Source organism: Cariama cristata, unplaced genomic scaffold (genome assembly GCF_000690535.1).
Source record: "Cariama cristata isolate BGI_N322 unplaced genomic scaffold, ASM69053v1 scaffold9847, whole genome shotgun sequence".
NCBI lineage: Eukaryota > Metazoa > Chordata > Aves > Cariamiformes > Cariamidae > Cariama > Cariama cristata.
The window spans coordinates 62,484-69,541 of NW_009628365.1; positions in this window are offsets into that span (position 1 = coordinate 62,484).

A 7,058-nucleotide genomic window follows, 5' to 3' on the forward strand; every position below is an offset into this window, starting at 1 on the left:
GCTACTGCTTTCCCTTAGTAGCCTCAGTTTTTACATCTGTTTCATTTTCCTGCTTGTTGCTAAGTCTCTCTGTGAAGAAAGTTTGTTCTTTTCACTGACAGCATTTGACGTTTTGGGCTGGGGTAACTCCTTCCTCCAAAAAGAATGAGCTCCTTTCTTCCCCGTAGCGATCCTGTTTTGCTGTTTCAGTACAAAACAAGCCATCGCCGATGACTGCTGCGGTTCTTAGCGGAGGTGGCAGAAAGTGGGTCCGTCATCCTACTTCAGAAGAGAAGCACAGGGAAGAGGGTGCTCTGATCTTCGCATCTGTAGTCTCAGTGAGTCACTCACAGCACTCGGGTCTTAAAATGCTTACTTTGATTTGCTGCTATGCACTTTTGACAGTGAAACATAAATATTTAGTCACTGTTGCAAAGCCAGGCACCGACACTAGACAAAAAAAAAAAAAAAGGCAAGTGCCTACAAATAGGCCGTGTCTTGTTTCTTCTGGCAGTAACATCTTACAGCCTGAAGGAGAAACAGCTGAATTCTGAGTCTTTGTGTGTTGATTTCTAAAGAAAGAGAAGCCGTAATATGGACTCTTATTCCAAGTATGAAGTATCTGATTTACAAAGAATTGTCTAAAAGCAAGGCCTGTCACAGATTTTGTAACAGGGATTCTTTTTCCCAAAGATGTTGATCTCCTGTGCCCAAGCCCAGGCACTAGAAGGCAACTCTGCACTAACAGCTTGCCTGATGCTTCCAAAATCCAGTCTCTCCAGAAAGTAGATTGTATTGATGCTAGCCCCCTTATTAGTCTTCAGAAGGAAAAGGATAACCTGTTGACCCACTAAACGACCTGTTGCACGCCTGCATAGGACACCACCTGTCCTGCCATCAGCCTACCCAGCTGGTACAGAAAGTTGCCAACGATAAGGGTAATTGTTCCTAAAAGGGTGATTATCTTCCAGGTAACAGACAAGAGGGTAGGACAACTTGTTACAGCAGAACAAAAGTGACTATGTGCAATTGGAGGTTGGGGATATTTGTTTCTGTAACCTTAGTCTGCCACCGATAGAAAGGGAGAAAGCAGAAAGAAAGGAAGAGTTGGCTCTAGAGCTCAATAATAGAGATGAAACTGCCTGCAACTCTGGGACAAACTCAGGCGGTCATCACATCTCTAAAGTATTTGTACTTAAAGCTTTCAGATAGCTGAATGATGTTGTGACACGTCATGTTTGGGTTTCCCAACTGCTGTTGAAGACCAAGAGCTCTCCTATCATTGGCAAGCAGGGAAACAAGCGTGTTGATCTGTGGTGAAGTCAAATGCAGCCTCATTTTCTACATCTTGCAGTACCACAAGGGAACGTCACGGGTAGGAGAGGCCGTCTGATAACACCCGCCACAGAAGTGCGGGGGTGGACAAAGGAAATTTCCTTGTCAGCTTGTGAATGTGATAAGGAGTGCAAATAGGCAGGCATACAAACACTAGCTACTTAGCAAAACACAGCTATTCTTAGTTCGTGGACTATACCAGCCCAGGTGGTCACTGCCTCTAGCCCACCAAACTCATCATCTTCCATTTTAGGTTTGCCTTTCTCTTCTCCTCATGACCTTGCATAAACCTCTTAGTTGTTTCTAATAAAAAAAAAGGCACAAGGTGTGTGGGGAGAATTTATCCTGTATTTTTTGTAACTTAGTCCAGTTCCAAAGTTCAGCTGAGGCGTTCCTGCAAGGAAGGGGTGCAGAAGGTCCTGGGCTGTCCTCTTCTCCCTTTTGGAGCCCTTTTTTGCCTGCCACCCGATCCTGTTGGAGCAAAGGCATCATCACTTTCCAAAACTTCTCCAAGTTCTTAGATCCCTGACAAACAGAGTATTCAGATGTCCTAGCATTTTCACAATGCCCTAAAGATGCTCACAGGGCTATGGAAGAAATGCAGAGCTCAGGCAAATATTCATGCCCCAGCACAGCAGGAAAGTGAGGTAATCCATGCTTTTCCTGCTTGGATAAAGCCTAAAGAGTTATTAAAGAGTTATCCAGGTGAACCAGCTATGCTTAGTTGGGAATTATAGTATATAGGTTAAAGAATATGGAAATGGCAAGAAAAGAGGATGAGCAAGCAGTGCTAAGCATCCAGAACTGTTTCTGGCCAAACCAACCTACCAGACAAAAATGGATTAAGAAGTACAATAGAGGAATTTAAGATGATGAAGGGAATTCAATGCCATGAAGACAGTTAATTTTCACTGTGTAATTTAAACTAAACAGCTTGCTTTTTTGCTTTATTAAAAAAAAAACAAAAAACAAAACAAACAAACAAAACAAAACAAAACAAAACCCCAAACCAGTGCTGAGCAAGTAAAGCAAAAGAGGGCATGTGCAGTGTTTCTTTCTTCTCTCCTACTAATTTTCTTTCCAAATCTCCCCTTGGAGATGCGCTGGTCCTGGCCCTCTAGCCAGCCCACAGTTTTTCCCCTCTCAGAACTATCTTGTTCTGCTAATGGAAACTGAACACAGACAAAAAAATACATGCATATATACATATAAATATATGCGTGTGTGTATATCTCTCTTTATATACTATCTTTAAGCATTCACTTGCTGCCTTTGGATACTTACTGGCATAGAGCATGAATAGCATGAGAACATTCAAAGGCAGCAAGTGAATGCTTAAAGACAGAAAATTCTTTGCTGTTCCTCTCCTCCTTCCTCCACAGCAAATGGTGTAATAAGAAGTGTTTGCAGGCTTGCAGTCGTGGGGCCCAAGCCTTGGACTGGAGCAGGGAGAGCAGATTTCACCTTCAGCTCCTGAGGTGCCAACAAACAGAAAGAATAATGTAATATACGTAACGGTTATCCCTCCAGCCCCATCTTTCCTTTTTTTTTTTTTAGCAAATGCTCCTGATCCAAGGATGATGATGGAGAAATAGCATTTTAAAATGAATTTAACAAAAATACTGTAATAAAGATGTAGAAAGGGAAATCGACATTCCAGTGAAAGAGAAAATGTGAGTCAGTAACTGTATGAGTTCCAGCAATTTATTTTTTAAATCCATCTGTAACACGGAGCAACAGTCAACAGAAGAGGAATCCAGCAGGGCAAATGGTTGTTTCCACCTCTGAAACAAAAGCTTAAGGGTATTTTCAGAGCAGGAAACTGTATTTAGTAAGCTTGTAAGCTGTGGTATTGGGATATATCTTCCAACAGTTTAATTAAGAAGCAATTAGTAGCCTTAGACCCTAGAGAAACCATGTCTCATTTAACTTAATGAGTGAGGAGGGGAAAGGAAAGAATCTCTTGAAGGACCCTTTGCTTACTTTTATTTAAAATCCTGTATCTAAGAATTGATTTAATCATATCTGTGTAAACTTGGCTTTTACATAGCACGGTTCGTATCTTAATAGAGAAGGGATGCTCGTGTGGACCACCTGTTTCCTCTTCGTGGACAGAGGGTTTCTACAGAAAGCACCTTGATTGCATGATAAGTAATGTTAAATGCTTAGCAATCAAACTTGTCATTGGAGTTGAAAAAAAGAGTCTGTGACTCTCTGAGGACTACCACTAAGACCAAGACCACATATGGGTGGTACATCCCGGTTTGAAAGTCATCCTGCAACCTCCAGCCCTCAAACAACTTGGAAGATGCAGAAGTAGCAATGTGGCCGTTATAAATAGCCGACTTGTGCTCAAGGATTTTTTTTTTCTTGTGGCTTGGATATGGAGAAGCATACACAGCTTGTGTGACTTTTTGAAAACTTTAACGGAAATGAAACAGGAAGCCAGATCCTTTCACAGCTTGTTGATCTGTGAAGACAAGCCGAGTCTGTAGAGGCTCATTTTTTACCCTCAGCAAAAGAAGTTGGGGGAGGGAAATCCAGCTGGGGGGATACTCTGGAGAGAAGATGCAGAGGCAACACGACAGAAAGGCAAGTAAGAACAGGGACCAGTTCACTCATCAAGAAAAACGAAGCAGAATTAACCACTCAAAGAGAAGTGTTGGTAAGTTCGTAGAGCTCTGCTCTAAATTTTGGCGTCTCACCAAGCTGGTGATCAGCTAGAGAAAGCTCCTGTGCTGCAGATCACAGCTGCATGGGCACTACTTTTACCTCTGCGTTGGACTATACCTGACCTTAGTAGTAGTAATACATGATGATAAACGGAGAAATGGTTCCTGACTGTTAATAATGGACTTGAGAAACTGAAGGGTAAAGCTCTCACCAGTTCTGCACCTAGGTTTCCTACTTTTACTGGGTTGAATGCTGTTGCCTTTGTCTCAGCAGACCCTTTTCGCACTCCTTTTGAATTGTTTACGTTCTGTGGACTCTGGTTATAATCCTGCTGCTCCCCTGCAGATGGGAGCAAGAACACAGCAGTTGCTTCTGCTGATGATTTGTGGGTTTAAACAGAGACAGTTAAAATGCCTTCACGCTTGCTTAGCACGGCTTTCAGTATAAGCTTTTGCTGTAATTGCTATGCGGTGTGATGTGGGTGCAAGTGGAGGGAGGCAGTCACAGTCATGTGTGACACAGTTTGGAGGTGCCATCACCTGCAGAAAAACTTGGAGGCTCATGTTATGGGCAAGTTCATAATGCTCTCCTAAAGGAAGGAAATATAAATATCCCTAAGCAGAAGTTTGCCATCAGCACATAGCTTTGTCTGAATATCACATGCAAAATGCCATGACCACAAAATCTGGAGGAAGAGAATCAAACTTAGGCTGCTTCCAGTCTGAGCTCCCTGGAGCTCTCCCCTTGTCCCCATGGAGCCGCTGCCTACTCAGAGGTGAAGCAGGGGAGGCATTACTTCGGCAGAAACATGTTGAACGCATACCCTAAGTAAGGCCTTTTCTAGCTCCCTACATTGTTTTCCAAGATATTTTGGGGAAGTTCACACTTTCTGAAGCTTTCTGAACCCTTGTAGCAGCATGTTTCCACTTCTGCACAGTTCGCAACAGAAACTGCCTTCCAGTTAGCTGCTATTCCCCTTTTTGCAGTTGATCCTGGCTCAGACCTAGACCTTGGTCGCTCTTAACTCACATGCAGCTAACAGGAATGGCATACCCAGACCAGTCCTAGGAGGCCTGTGCGTTACCTGCGTCAGTCTCACCACAGCTGTCTCCATCCCAGGCCGAGGAGGGGCTTGCAAAGGAGGGAGGTGGGTAGAGGTTGTGCTGTCATGGTGACTTGCAAGGAGGAGAGACAACATTCTCCGGCTGAAGCCCACAAACGGGAAAAGGTAGCGGAGAAGTCTAAGTGGCTCAGGGAAGAGGTCCAGAAAGAGCTTAAGGAGGAAGAAAAGGCATATAGACAGTGTTAGTTAAAAAAAAACACATCAAGAGTTTTCAAGTAAGTGATCTCTCTTTGACTGATTGCCCCAGGGTGTATTCCCAGCAAGCACAGGCGTAGAGGGGCAGAGGCTGTTCCCCGCGTTGTACTGGTGTGCTGAATGCATGCCCCGAGAAGAGAGCAGAGAGCGGGGAAGTGAGAAGGACTCACCGATACGGGGGTTGATCTGCGGTGCTTGCACTGTGTGTGTTTCATCTCCTCTAATGACTCAGCAACCAGATAACTATCAACTTTCGGGCCTGTCTGCACAAAGAAATCACCTATTAAATCCTAAAATCTTAACACAGGTTAGAGAGGGCAGAAAGAGGCAAATTTGGATTTGGCTGGAATGCAAAACCATCAAGTGGCACCGACACGGGCCTGGCCAAGGCAAGAAGGAAGCTGGAAAGCAAAGCTGAGGCATGTGATGGCTGCAGGCAAGACGTGGCTCAGAAATGAGAGCCAGGTACCTTGGAGCCTTCGCAGGTGGATGCTGTGTGAGCATCTCTCCCAGCTGCGCCTCCTGAGACACAGCCAGGGTAAACCACAAACTGCCTGTCCAAACGCAAAGCACCAGGTAGCTGATGCTGTGGAGGGGCATAGAGATGGCACTTAGATTTTTATTTTTTTTTCCAAAATGGATTTTTCAACAGAGCAGCACGCAGTGCTACACAACTGACAGCTTTAGGCCTCTTAAGTAAACTATTTACTTTTGCTATTTTTAGATGTTTTTTAAGCCTAGATTTTCTATTACGTGGATAAGTGTGTTCGTGGCTTTTTCTGAGTGCACCTAAGTGGATGCTTGGCACACCGATGTTTAACAGGTTTTGTCTATTTTGTTCCTTGCCCAGATTAACTGAGATGGATGGAGAAACAGTCTGGTATTCATGCCAGGCAGTTCAAATCTCTTCACTGTTTCACGAAAAGTGTTTATTTTCTATCTCCAACCATTTTAATATCTTAGGACATTTTGGAAAAAAAAAAACCCAACACTGTAAGTTTGTCCTAGCTCTGTACTGTAGCAAACTACTTGTAACTCTGTAAAAGATTTAAGTCTGCGTCACTTGTTCAGACCATTACAATTCCCTTCTGTTTTTCCCACAAGGTCCTTAGGGAGCTGGAAGAAAATTGTTCTTTAATGTGTAACCAGAAAAGAAATTACACCAGTCTAGGCAAATTTGTTACATACAGCTGGGACAAATTGCACCTAAAAGACTGCTGTAAGGGAAGGTACCCGGCAAGGGTGAATTTCTTTTTGGATGAATGCACTTAATCTTGTTAATGAGTGAATTAGTGAGGAAATCAACTTTTAATGATGGGAAAAAAAACAACCAACCAACAACTTTGAAGTCACCAAGCTGTGTTTACTTTTCATGGCTAGATTTCAGACAGATGCTGATGACGTTGGTCTCTATTAAGAGAACTGCTGCTATAAGATGTAAAATAATGTAGTGTGACACCAAAGCACAAATTATATCTAACTGCTGGAGGAGCTGCAGAGACTGCTGGGGAAATGGAGAACTCCACTCGCTTCTTAAGCCGAAGACAGGCTGAGAGCTGGGTGACAAGGGTTAGCCTTCCTCCCCGAAATGGGGTCCGCGACCACCACGTTGCCTGCGTTACCCCTCAGTTTCTGGAGGCGGATAGGAGGGCTCGGGCCTTCTCAGCACCCACAAAACGAAAGCACCCCCATCCCCGGTGCCGGGAGCACCCCACCGCAGGGGGCCGCCGGCGGCGGCAGCGCCCGGGGCAGG